Source organism: Capra hircus, chromosome 1 (assembly GCF_001704415.2).
Source record: "Capra hircus breed San Clemente chromosome 1, ASM170441v1, whole genome shotgun sequence".
NCBI lineage: Eukaryota > Metazoa > Chordata > Mammalia > Artiodactyla > Bovidae > Capra > Capra hircus.
Window position 1 is genome coordinate 120,854,687 of NC_030808.1, and position 14,727 is coordinate 120,869,413.

Below are 14,727 nucleotides of genomic sequence, written 5' to 3' on the forward strand. Positions count from 1 at the left end.
GATATGTGACACAGGTCTTTCCTGTACCAGCTTCTGTTTTTAAAATACTGTCGCTACCATTAAATAACATATTTTGGAAGAGGGGACACATTAATAAAAACACAGCTGTAATACTTGATGACAATATCTATGAATACAAAAAAGCAGAGGGGTTTGAGGCCTTAAGGTGAAATTATTCTTGAATAATCAGAAAGAAAGTCACAATTGTTTTTTTCAATCCAGATAAAGGAAACCTTCAACTTCTCTTAGTTACATATTCCTGTTTTCTGTACTCTTAAAGACAGGGAATATCAACAAAGATAATCTTAAATCTCTTTTGATGGAGTTTAAGATGAAGGATAAATTGCCAAATTTAGTTTCTTTTTAGTTCTTATGACTTTCGTCTGCATACTAAATGTTGTAGGAAATGAAAATGAAACAAACTAAATAATGAGACATATCTAACATATGTAGATACTATTTGCTACCTGCTTAATTTATAACTGTCAGATATATTAGTGGATCATTCAGAATGGATCTTATGGGGTAGATGGATTGCTAAGTGCCTCCCTCCTTCCCAGAGAGTTAAAAATATTTTCCCCATCTGTCCCTGTGCACATTTCAGAGGTCTGTGTTTACAAATAGATTGTGGAATCTGAGATCCTGTTCAGTATAATTCCAATTCCTTTATGGCCCTTTTTATATCCTTTAGCAATACAGACTAGTACAGAACCATCACCAAAAGGTAGGTTTATGTCCTCATATGTATCCCTGGTTTCCCCTGTTTGAAAATTTAAGCAGGAAATTTATAGGATTTAAGTCAAAGTGCTCTATTGGGAGTCTTAACAGTCTTTATGGTGTGATAGAAACATATTGAGGCTGTGTTCCTTCTGTTTGAAGGCGGTCTTGGGATTTTACTGTTTTATAAATTAAAGAAAGGGATTGATATCATAAATTTATCCTAGAATTCAGTAAAGGTGAGAGTGATTGCTAAAGAAGAGACAACAGTGTAAAAGAGGCTTGTATATTATTCTGCAATATAGGCTGCTTTTTTTTTTCCCCTGGGTTAAAAATAGATTGAATAGGTTGGTGCCAACTTCATTAACGTTTATTGAGGAGGGGTTATGTTCCTAATTGGATATGAATCCATTTATTTTATAAGTCTTAAGTATGGCCTTTATGAAGGAGTATACATTTAAAATCTTTAAAATAGTAGTGATATAAAGAATAGGAAGCTTTGTTTATTTACCTGTGTTTGGGATCTGTTTTGTTTTTCTTTTGACTGAACTTTTGTTGTCATTGCTTTTAGGTAAGAAGGAAGTCACGCAGGTAAACCAGAGAGAGAGTCATTGCCGGGGGAGAGGGTGCTGAAGCCGTTAAATTGATCCTATGCTTTTCAAAGACTAATATATCCTTGACTTATTTCTTTAATACTGTTTTACATGTCAGGAGTCAAAATTTGAGATGACATTTTGGTGCTGTCATTCTCTGCTTCTCTTTCCCTTCTCAATCACCTCTTCTTTCTTCTTCTTATTTATATATTTATTTTAATCATGTACCCTAGTGACTGCTAATGCATAGAAACTACTTTTGAGATTATTAAATTAAACTTCCTAAAACTTTATTTGCTTTTGTCCTTTACCCGTAAAATAACTATTAATACCTTGATTTCTTTATAGATGGCTGCTTTACATATAAATTATTTATACTATTCAGTTTTTGTATATTTTTCTTTTGAAACCAAAATTAAATAGTAACTTTTTCCTTCAGGGTTAATTTTGGGGCTATGTGGTTTTCCTCTCCACAATTATTCTTTTATGCCCTCTAATGGCAGCCTGAGGAAACTCCTATTGGACACAATTTTAAGAAAATAAACTTACAAAAATAAATAAGAGATCACTCAAAGATTTTAATATAAATAACTTTCACACACCAGGCATTCTTGCTGTGGGAAAAAGGCCATATGTTCATTTATGAAACTTTGGAAAATGGATCTTCTAGTTGATTAGCCAGAGTTTCTAAGGAATTTCTTTATTTGGATGATTATTTTTAAAACTCTATTTCCAGTTGCAGTTAAAATTCTTATGTGAGTCTATTAAGGTAATAGATATTTTCCCAAAGTGTTTATTTGCTTTGGAATTAGTAAATATATAGGTTTGCATATTCATGCATAGATACCTACACTATCTTTACAAACTGGCTTTGTGTTTATATTAGGTAGGAATGGGGATGAGGACGGAGAAGCCAATGGCACCCCACTCCAGTACTTTTGCCTGGAAAATCCCATGGACGGAGGAGCCTGGTAGGCTGCAGCCCATGGAGTCGCTAAGAGTTGGGCATGACTGAGCAACTTCACTTTCGCTTTTCATTTTCATGCATTGGAGAAGGAAATGGCAACCCACTCCAGTGTTCTTGCCTGGAGAATCCCAGATACGGTGGGCCCCCATCTATGGGGTCACACAGAGTCGGACACGACTGAAGCGACTTAGCAGCAGTGGCAGCAGGGGATGAGGAATGGGAAAATTCGAACATTTCTTTGAAGGCTTATGGCATTTCCTTCAATGCCATTACAGAATAAATCTGGACTATAGTAACAAAATACCATCTCTTTTTACATTTTTAGCCATATATGTTTAGAGAATACCTGACGGAGTAGGCCTGAGTCTCAAACATCAATTGGTTGGAAAATGAACTTTTCCTCTGAGCATGTCTTGCTTTATGACACTTTGTTGCTTGTGCCAAAATAATTGCACTCAATTCTCAAAATTCTGCTAGAAGTTTTTCTTGCCTATAGTGTTAACTTGGAATAATACTCATAAACATTGATATAACTAGACATTTTAAGCATATTCTCTAAAATGATATATTCATAAAATTTGTCTCATAAAATTTAAAAGTTCTATGATATGATATTCTACCAAATATTAGAGTATTCTCTAGAATTATGTATAGATATAAAATAGGCTGAATACATAAAGGTTCTTTGAGCCAGGGTCTGTAATGCTGATTATAACAGCTTCTGTTCATAGAACACTTGCAAGGTGCTAGGATCTCTATAGCTCACTTCTAGTCTTCACCTCAATTCTACAAAAAGAAGTCATGGTTCTCATTTAGACTCATGAGAAAATTGAGGCTAAAAGAGTTGGAATCACTTGTACAGTGTCGCAGTGATATCAAGAGGCAGACCTGGGTTTCTGACTCAATTGGTATCTTTGTGAAAAGGTTGTACAAGGGGCCAGAATAGAGACTTCAGTTTGATTTTTTATTTTCCCTCTACTGCGCTTCATGAATTTTGAATGATCTTCATCTTCACCTTTAAATGTGTACTTGTATTTGGAATAATAGACAAGTGCTGCAATAGAGTTTAATGAATCAATGCTTTGCTATTTCGCAGAGGTTCAATTTGGTCTAAGCTGCTTCCTAAATGTGAGACATCCAGTGAATTAAGTAATTTCTTTCCTTTCCATCTATTGAAAAAGGTAGTAGCAACACTATACTATAGACATGTAGTGTCAGGAAAGTTAACTCCAGGGAGAAGCAAGAGGGTGGTTATTGAAAGGGGCCCACAGTTCGCTTCTGGAGTGCCGCTGCTAATTGATGACCTGGGTCACAGATACAAGAGATGTGATGATTCATTGATCTGTTCATTTCAGTTGTAAAAAAAAACAAAACAAAACATAGAATAATAGTAGCCATGTCAACAGGAGCTTTGTGAGGATTAAATAAGATATAAGAAGCTCATAAAACTCTTTATAAATGACAACTATCACTTTTATTGATATGTTTGAATTCTGCTATCTTATTTTAAGAATTATTAATCTTTAAAAGTAGGTAATAAAAGCTTAGTTTATATGAATATGATTGTCTAGGTATCTCTTTAGAGCTATGATCATTGCCATTAGGCAACATTTTATTTTATTTCACCTTTGGATAAGTGAAAATACAAAAGAAAATTTTGTTCTTTGTTAAGAAGCAAAGTTCAAGGTTCTTATTTTGACTCACAACATTTATTTTAGTATTATTATTTTCAAAATGTAAAATCCCAATAAGCCACTGCTCAACTAATGATATTATTTAATGCAACTGAATCTTTGGGCCTAAAATGAAGTTTCTTTACATACAACTCTAGGTTTCTTACTGGTTTGGAACATAGGGAAGAATGGAAGTGTTTGATGAAATTGGGCAGAGAAATCTTGACTGAGGAAGTTGGAGGAGTGCCAGGTATGTACATTACAGAGCACTTTAACTGTGTCATCGTACTAGAAACAACAACAATGCCTGTTGGAAAGGTAAGGTTTTTTAATCACCCCATTTTGTAGATGAGAATCCAAGATGTAACAGTAGCTAAATAGCTTATCAATCACACAGCTAATAAAAGACACAGCTAGATGTTTACTACCAGAGCCGATCACAAATGGCCTTCCAATGTCCTTCTTACTGCTCCATGAAGCCTTTTCTATTTTAAAAGTGGCACTAGTGGTAAAGAACCCGCCAGACAGTGCAGGAGACTTGAGAGATGTGACTTTGATCTTTGGGTCAGGAAGATCCCCTGGAAAATGCAACTCACTCCAGTATCCTTGCCTGGAGAATCCCATGGACAGAGGAACCTGGCAGGCTACAATCCATGGGGTCACAAAGAGTCAGACATGACTGAAGCCCCTTAGCAGCAGCGGCAACTCACAACTGGCCTGACATAGAGAAGACACAGAATATTGCTTCAACAAAGCTCATTGGAAGGAACCAAGGAAGAATACCGAAAATGAAACTTTCTAATATTTAAAACACAGCTAACCTTCTTTCCACACACTAGCTTCCTGAAGAATCATTCCTTTGAAAGAACTATCTTATTAACAGTCATTGAGTGACAGAGAATTAACAAGTTGCATAGTGAATTTTTTTTTCTGGATTCCAGGGGTACCCAAATGATAATGCTATTATTATAAGCAGGGTTGCATGTTGCTTTATGGTATGTTATCATATTATTGCTCCCCTAATTTGAATAAATTACATTTCTCTTCATTTTATATCTGAAAAGAGGAGTAGTGGATCACTTACTGCCATCCCTTCTAAGTATGCAGCTGTCTTATTGATTCCTCCTGGAGGAACTTGCTGACTTCAATAGGTGATCTAAGAATAAAGGAATTTAGCTGTTCATAGTCCTCAAGGGCAGAGAAATACATGTCTTCTTTATCCTCCAGCCATGCAGACCTCTACACATTTTTCATAATGCATCTGGTTTCTCCATTTGAGACTTTCTCTTATCTCCAAATACCTTGTAGCACTTCTCCTTTGGGACTGCAGTTTGCTGCCTCAGCAAGTTAACTGTAAAACTTAAAACTTTTATGTTTAATGGTGTGAGGCCACTTGGGTCTTTCTCCTAAGTGATGAATATCATAAAACATGGCATTTTCCTAGTTTCTGGTACTCTCTAATGGTTTTGGATTAGAATAGAAAATAAGTCTTAAAAAAGTCCAGATTTTAGAATATAAGATTCTACTTGTTATTGGAAACTTAAAGAAATGAGCTCATTCTAAAACCCTGGCTTTATAAACATCATTATTAGCTTGGTGGTGTGGGATAAGGAGGGGCTTAATTAATCATGGTGGAATACAAAGAACAATAAATGTGGAGTAAGAGGTGCTAGTTTCCAGTCCTAGTCCTGCCATTTGATAGCTTTGGAAAGTTACTTGCCCCTCCAACTCTTAGCTTCATTTATAAGTGTGTAAGTGTCTGCTGTGTCTGACTCTTTGCAACCCCACAGACTGTGGCCTGCCAGGCTCCTCTATCCATGAAATTCTCAAGGCAAGAATGCTAGAGTGGGTAGCCACTGCCTTCTCCAGGGGATCTTCCTGACCCAGAGATCAAACCCAGGTCTCCAGCATTGCAGGTGGATTCTTTGCCATCTGAAAGAAGGGAAAGCCCCAACTTCACTTATAAAATGGCACAAATAATTTCTTATCTCACAGGTTCTCATGGTGGTCTCACAAAGTCGTATTTGGAAACACTTTACATATCACTTTTCTATAAAAGTATGAAGTATTGCTATTTTTTTCAGATAACCATATACATATATCTTATTTTTAGAAATCCAAGTAGCTTTACTATTCATGTTTACCAAGAGTTTAGAAAGGTGCACCAAACCCAATTAAATGAGTATCATGGTGTTAATATTCAGGAGAGTTTCCCAGTTTCCATGTTTTGAATAATTTTAATGTTTTGCCCTGGCCTTCAGGCAGGTCTTAGGGTAGCCAGAAACCTGAGAAACCACATACAATTACTTGTGTGCTGTGCAAATTCTATAATTTTCTGTATATACTATGTTATGGGAACGTTGGGAGACCCTACCAGGATGATTAAAAATCAAAGAACATATATCTCTTGTTTCTTTGAAGGGTATAATCTGATAGAGCAGCGTAGTGGGACTTCTCAGGTGGTGCTAGTGGTAAAGAACCTAATTGCCAGTGGCAATGCAGGAGACGTAAGGGACGGGTTTGTTCCCTGGGTTGGGAAGATCCCACTCCAGTATTCTTGCTTAGAAAATCTCACAGACAGAGGAGCCTGGTGGGCTATAGTCCATAGGGTCGCAAAGAGTTGGACATGCTGAAGTGACTTAACATGCAGAACAGCATAGTAGATGGTTCAGATGACTTAAGAGCAATTACAAAGCACAGTATTGAGTTTAAAAAGCTAAAGTACTGCTTGGATATCATTGTAATGGGGAATATTTGAATCAGTGGAATGAAATGAATTTAGGTATTCAGCTTCTAAGTAGACCTTGGACGTGAATTGCGTACAGAAGGAGACGCCTCACACCCAGAATTTTGGAAGAATTAAGAAAAGATGCAGAGGATAAGAAGATAATGCTGATTATACTGCTGTTTTAAATAGAAACCAAGTTAGGCTGCCAGGAGAGTGTGTGTGTGTGTGTGTGTGTGTGTGTGTGTGTGTATGTGTGTGTGTTGTGTGTGTGTATGCTCAGTCGTGTCTGACTACTGAAATTCATGGATTGTAGCCTTCCAGGATCCTCTGTCCATGAGATTCTTCAGGCAAGAATACTGGAGTGGGTTGCCATTTCCTCCTCCAGGGGATCTTCCTGACCCAGGAATCTCAGGGCTAAAGAGTTGCATTATGAACATTTGAACGATAGCCATGAATGTTATACTTAAGAGTTTGGATTTACTACCTGTATTAATTTCCTATTACTGCTGAAACAAATTTCATAGCTTAAAACTATTTCTATACATTTTAGTTTTGGAGGTCTGTAGTCTAAATAGGTTGACTAGATTGCTTTCCTTCTGGAGGCTCAAGGGGAGAATCCATTTCTTTGCTTTTAAGGCTTCTAGATGCCACTTGAATTCTTGGACTCATGATCCTTTTGTGTGTCACTGAGGCCTCTGCTTATGTCATCACATTTCTGTCTCTCTGGTTACGGCCCTCTTGGGTGATTACATTGGGTCCACACAGATAATCTAGGACAATTTCCCAGTCCCCAAATCCGTAACTGAGTCACATTGCAAAGTCCCTTTTATCATTTAAAGTGACATATTTGCAGGTTCTGGGGACTAGAATGTGGACATATTTGGGAGAGGATATTATTTACTCTATCACACCAGTATAGTTGATGTGTAGTGATAGGTCTTGAATAGGTGATTTTTGTTTCTCATATATAATACTGTATTTGTCTATAGTTGTGTGTGTATGTGTATAAGTAATGACTCACATGCATATGCCCAAGCATATGTCTTCAAAAAAAGTGTTTTACATCTAACCAGATATACTATAAATTATGTGAATACTTGAATTGTATGAATGGATTATATCAGTTTTATTCTCCACAATGTTTATTCTCTACTGAAATGTCTGGCACGTATTAGATTAACAGTGCTTCAGTGAAGTGATACTGAGTCAGTAATTAGCCTCTTGATGGCAAGAAAAATGGTATTTATCAACCAGCTAGAATAAGTCCATTCTATCATATGGATGATTTAGATGCATTATTTCAGGGAATAAAAATCTGTGTAGACAGCAAAGACGGTGGATAGATGACCGTGACAGATGAAGCTCACCATTTTGCCCTCGGTCTCATACCTTATCACACTGTGATGTTATCATTGATTTACTTGACAGCTTAGCACATCTAAACTGCAAGCAACTTAAATTAGCTCTTCCTCCTCCTCCTCTTTCCCCTCCTTCCTTTCACCCTTCTCCATCTTCCACGTTTGGTGCATAATGTAATTCTTAAGACCATAGTAGATTCCTTATATAGCTTTTCTATAGGTCAGTGACCAATTATAAAATATAGTGATGAAAAAGTCCCATTTATATTAGCAAAACATCTGCAAATAAACTTTGTATCTAAAATAAACCTTTATAGACTATAAAAGATGAAGAAGTTCCTGCTTAAGAAGTTTCAATATAATTAAAACTCTAGTCCTAACTAAATTAATGTACAAATTTAAGGCATTTCCAAGCAAAATTTCAAGGGGTTATCTTTGTAATTTGATAAAATGATTGAAATGTGTATATGAGAGAATAAATATATGAAGGAACCAATTTTATAAAAATTAAGAGGGATACTTGTATTACCAGACATTAATAAGTAATATAATGATATTAACCAAATATAATAAAGATAGGATAGAAAGAATCCTGAAATAAATGTGTATGAATACGTATAATATTATGTTGTAGAATTTCAAATTAGGCTAGATCATTCAGAAAATAGTTTTGTGACAGCTGGCTAATTATACAGGACAAAAATTAGATCCCTAACTCCCACCATAAGAAAAACTGCAGATTACCATATTTTGGATATTAAAACACTAGAACTAGTGAATAAATATATCTTGTAGTGGGAAAAGCACTTGCAAACAGGCTATTTTTACAGAAAATCATATTGTAAAAGAGTAATAGATCTGATTATGGAACAGGGCCAGACAAATGTGATTACTTTGAGATTCTGTTTAGTTTAGGCAACCCAGCTTTTCTAGATCATCAAAGAGGAGCTTGTAATTTTGTCAGCCCAATTTAATCTGCCATCCCTTTTTAGAGGAGTTGCATATTTTTCTTTGGAAAGAGTCAATGGTATGATAAACTTGAGAGCAAGAGAGTGCACATACTGAGAGCTGGGGAAGTGCTTAAATGGTAGAGGAGGAAAGAAGTGGGGAAGGGAAAGAGAATTGAAAAGAGGGGTGGGGGGAAGGGGAGGGGAGAAGGAAAGGAAAGCTCAAGCTCAAAGATCTTGACTGTGGAAAAGTTTGTTTTGGAAGGTTTATGGAGTATGCCACTAAGACAGCTGCCATGTTTGAATTAGACTGGGCAAAAGAACTAACTCCAGGCTATGATATATGGGGTGACAACCCATCCAGAGCTGCATGCTTTAGTGCAGGGGTACAAATACCTCAATATATGTATTATCTCCAGTGTGTGGAAGAGAAAGATGAGTTTCGAATCAAGTGTCACCCTTGGTACCCCTCACTTTACTTCCACCATCATCCAAATGACTTAATTTCCTAGCCATCTATATTTGGAATATTCCCTTTCACACAGCTCTTGATATTCACTTCAAACACTTTTCAGTTGCATGGAAATGTTACGGTAGAGTGGAATGACTTGCTCACAGATCCATATTATTTCAGAGATGGCCCTACAGGTAAATTCTTCCTCTTAGATAGAATGAACCACAGATGGAGTCATGTAAGTCCTAGAGGGGCTTACTAAACTGGTGAGTTCACCAGAGTCTGCTATTTCTTTTGAAACTGTATGAACATGATATACCAAATGAAAGCCAAAGGCTGAAGTCTCATCTCAATGGAATCTGTGGTTTTAGACTCATGAAACTTATTTAGGTGAAACTTGGGTTTCCCACAGCTGTGCCTGAAACTTCCCATGGCAAGGAAGTTACATCATTGCAGACAGCTTAGCAAACACATCTACTTAATTTATTACTATGTTCAGCTCTGTCAGCAGAGAAAAGAATTAACATAAACCTATTAGACCACTGTAATATGATAATAAAACATTCATTTTAAAGGCTGATTTTAGAAACATAGATAGAATATAAATGTGGGATGATTCTACATTTAAAATGATTCCTTATTTATGGCCACTACTAGAATAACAGCAGTATCATCCTATCATGGCTCATTTATAGAAAAATTTTATAAATTTTAGCATTATAATTTGAAACATTATGAAATTAAATAGCAAAAATGTTTCTGATGCAAAGTTTATAGAAAAGCAAACTTTTCTGTTAAAGCATGTGCTGGTAGAGAAGGGTGATAATAAAGTGACTGTTAAACAGAATTAGAGTGAAATCAGTGAGTTTAAGAACTGATCAGTTCAGATCAGTCACTCAGTCGTGTCCAACTCTTTGAGACCCCATGAATTTCCACATGCCAGGCCTCCCTGTCCATCATCAATTGCCGGAGTTTACTCAAACTCATGTCCATTGAGTCAGTGAGGCCATCCAGCCATCTCATCCTCTGTCATCCCCTTCTCTCCTGCCCCCAATCCCTCCCAGCATCAGGGTCTTTTCCAGTGAGTCAACTCTTCGCATGAGGTGGCCAAAGGACTGGAGTTTCAGCTTCAGCATCAGTCCTTCCAATGAACACCCGGGACTGATCTCCTTTAGAATGGACTGGTTGGATCTCCTTGCAGTCCATGGGACTCTCAAGAGTCTTTTCCAACACCATAGTTCAAAAGAATCAATTCTTTGGCACGCAACTTTCTTCACAGTCCAACTCTCACATCCATACATGACCACTGGAAAACCATTGCCTTGACTAGATGGACCTTTGTTGGCAAAGTAATGTCTCTGCTTTTGAATATGCTATCTAGGTTGGTCATAACTTTCCTTTCAAGAAGTAAGCGTCTTTTAATTTCATGGCTGCAATGATTTTGGAGCCCCCCAAAATAAAGTCTGACACTGTGCTCACTGTTTCCCTATCTATTTCCCATGAAGTGATGGGTCCAGATGCCATGATCTTAGTTTTCTGAATGTTGAGCTTTAAGCCCACTTTTTCACTCTCCTCTTTCACTTTCATCAAGAGGCTTTCTAGTTCCTCTTCACTTTCTGCCATAACGGTGGTGTCATCTGCATATCTGAGGTTATTGATATTTCTTCTGGAAATCTTGATTCCAGCTTGTGCTTCTTCCAGCCCAGTATTTCTCATAATGTACTCTGCATAAAAGTTAAATAAGCAGGGTGACAATATACAGCCTTGACATACTCCTTTTCCTATTTGGAATGAATCTGTTGTTCCATGTCCAGTTCTAACTGTTGCTTCCTGACCTGCATACAGGTTTCTCAAGAGACAGGTCAGGTGGTCTGGTATTCCCATCTCTTTCAGAATTTTCTACAGTTTATTGTGATCCACACAGTCAAAGGCTTTGGCATAGTCAATAAAGCAGAAATAGATGTTTTTCTGGAACTCTCTTGCTTTTTTGATTGATAGTACTATTGTTTAATAGCATATTAGAGATTTGTTTTTAGTTGTAGTTGTGATATTTGATGTAAATATCATTTTTGGGGTTATTTCAATCACTGGAACTAATAGATTAATTATTAAAAATAGGCTTTAGTCTTAGACATTTTAAAATTGCCACATGATGTCACAGAATTGAATTTTGAACAAGTCACTTCACCTTCATGAACCTCATTTTTCACTTTTATTGAATAAAGGTGTGGACTAGTTCACCTGTGAGTTTCTTCTCAGCTATAAACTTGTATAATTCCAAATGTCTTTGAGGACACAGAGGACATTGTACATCCTGGCTTTGCTGTAACCAAGCAAGAAACTCAAAGCAAAACAGAAGTTCAGAGTTTCTGAGGATATTTATGTTGTGTTCATTGAATGGGATTTCTACTACTATATTGCATTCTAAGGGACATCTTTTTAAACACATTTTAACATTTATGAAATTGGGATTAGTTTTACATGTGATGGAAAGCCGTAGTTCAACCTTTAAGAGGATTTTTCCTTACAGTTACATAAAATAGGGACTTAATTTATTCTTTGTGGAGTCTTAGAGTTGATGAAATTTAGAATATGTCAGGTGGAATGCTGTGTGCTGAGAATAACTGGTGCCTATAATGGATAAAGATTCCATTCTAAACACATAACCACATGAAGTGTTAAAACTGCAACAGTGTTGTATATACCCTGAGATCACATCACCACAATGTATCCTCATTTACCACCAGCCTCACATCAACCCTTCTTCACTTAGAATCTTCCCTCCAAATAAATTTCTGCTGAACTGTATATACTTCCAGACAATAGGATAATTTTAATGTACTATTTCTAGAATAAAATATATATTGATGAGATACTCATGTGGCCTGAATGAGAAAACAATTGGGAGCACTTTCTTTCTAAGAATATTTGCTAACAATTAAATGCCATTTGTCCTGCTTCTGCCCCCAATTTATTGTTCATTTCATGGATCAATTTAATCCTCATCTGATCCTTTAAAAATGTTCGCAATTTATGTTATTCATTGTTTCAATCTATAAGTAGTTATCACTTTACAACATTTTTCTAACTTTTCAAAAATAATTTTGATTTCATGGTATTTCACTCTGGACTCGTATTCATAAATGAAGCTAGTAGCAGAATTATCCTTTTCCTTGGGAACCATAGCAAAGCATGAGTTCCATAGTTGCTTTCATTCAACAGATATATTTTGAGGGCCTACTATATACTAGTTTCCTATTAGTACTGAATAAAGCAGACAGAATTTAGGTTTTATTAGACAGAATAAGGTTTTATTAAGCGGAAGATAGCGTAATTAACTATTCCCACGTTGTTAGGCATTTCTCCATAAGGAAATCTCTCTGATATCTACTTTCCTTCCTTTTTTCCTTCCTCCCTCTCTTTCTTCTTTCATTCTTCCCTTCTTTCCTTTATATTAATTCTGTAGGATAAATTACCAAAGATAGAATTGATTCTCAAAGATGTGAACAGTTTTTGGGGGGGATAAGTGGGCTCTTAATTTACAGTTATACATTTTAGTGTTTTGATATAAAATGATTATTTGCTCAAACAAAATGATAAAAATTATGCTACTGTTTGGCTGGTAAGATCTAAGATTGAGCTACGAATATATTTTAATTATACATGGGCTCTGTATAAATAATTTGTTTGAATTATATTATATTAACTATTGTGAATAAGCACTCCCAATTAAAATTATAGCTTTAGTTCTTAAAGAGTTAAAGGACATAGGGTTTAACTATTGAATACCTAGAACTAATAAGATAAAATAATCAAATGAGAATGTAACATGACTTTTAGAAATGCTACTTAACCAAAGTCAGCAGCATTATGGAGAATGGAGAAATGTTCACTGCCAAGGAAACTTAAACTTTGAACAAGCCCTGGAAAACATTCTCTTGGAACTGATCCTAATTTTGCAAAGGGATGTAACAGATGATCTAAGAAGTCCTTTATTTTCTGGGACACTATAAGAAAATGATAATTCATTTTTCCATTGTAGTACATAGGGATTTAGAAACATTACTCATACCCATCACCTGTTCATTGATGAAAGATTAAAATCCTTATAAACATGCACATGTATGTGAACATCATATATTCCTTATTAACTGTTTCTGATGTGAGCATCCCTTTCTGGTATAACTACCTGCAGAGCTTTATGAACATTCTTTCTAGTCATTCCCATGGGGTCTGGGCATGAACATACCAGTTACCTCTGTGAGCAGGCAATAAAAATGAACAACTAGTTAATGCAACAGCTTAATTTTTTAAAAAAAGATATAAAATCAAATTTATAAGTCAATTAAGCCATTAGGAAAGGACAGAAAACAGTAGTTTTAAAAGCAAAAACTATTTCAATCTTGAAGAGGATATTAATCATAGATTCTGTAGTACTTCCCCTTTAACATGGTAAATTAGTCTGTTTCATTCCTTATTAAGAACAGAAATAAAGGCTATGTATTTAACATTTTCAAATATATATTCTTGCTATAGTGATATTTAGTTCCTGAAGCACTAAGATTTGTGTGTGTGTGTATGTGTTTGTATAACACTCAGTATTATCAGTGTTACGAGAGAGAAGCAACTAAGTTAGCAAATTTCAGCAGGGAATAATGCCTATACAAATATGCCATGTAAAGCAGTATCAGAGAGAAGTAGGTTAAAAAATAAAGAAAATTATAAACCAATATATTCCAAATAGCCTAGTAGTATGGTCAATTTTACCTTTAATAATTTACCATTAAAAGTTATATAATCCAATCTTAAAATGGGCATTTTCATATAATCCTAATTTAACTAATTTAACTTTATGACAAGAAATTCTGATGTGAACCATTTAGAGATGATGCATATGACTCCATAACTAACTGCAGAAATAGACTATGGGTGAGATATCTCTAAACAGCGGGTGGATCTCAGCGTGCTCTGGCATCTAGAACAAAACTAGTGTTTGTACCCTGCTCTTTTCTGAGAGTTCATCACCACATTCAGTCACTATTTGTGAGAATTCCGTACGTGTCACTCTAGCTTTCTGAAAGTCTTGACTGTGTATTTATTGTCTGATTAGGAGGCAATAGCACACAATATTGTCGGTAGGACTGTGAGTTAGATTTCTGAATGTAGAACACTGTTTTACTTGAAAGTACAATTGTAGAAGTGCCTTTGGTTATGCCTTTAAACAGAATTGTGTCAGATAACTGTGGCAAAGATATCTCTCGAATGAGAAGCCAGACATTGTGAGGAAGGT

General features: G+C 35.8%; 1 long non-coding RNA gene across 2 annotated transcripts in view; it reads left to right on the forward strand.

The window, feature by feature from the left end:
• The window catches only part of LOC106502391, a 73,623-nt gene continuing 59,536 nt past the window's right edge, over positions 641-14,727 (forward strand). For both annotated transcript variants that reach the window (XR_001295953.2, XR_001295956.2), the window contains exons 1-2: positions 641-724; positions 4,109-4,200. This is a non-coding gene — a long non-coding RNA (uncharacterized LOC106502391). The remainder of the gene's footprint in view (positions 725-4,108; positions 4,201-14,727) is intronic.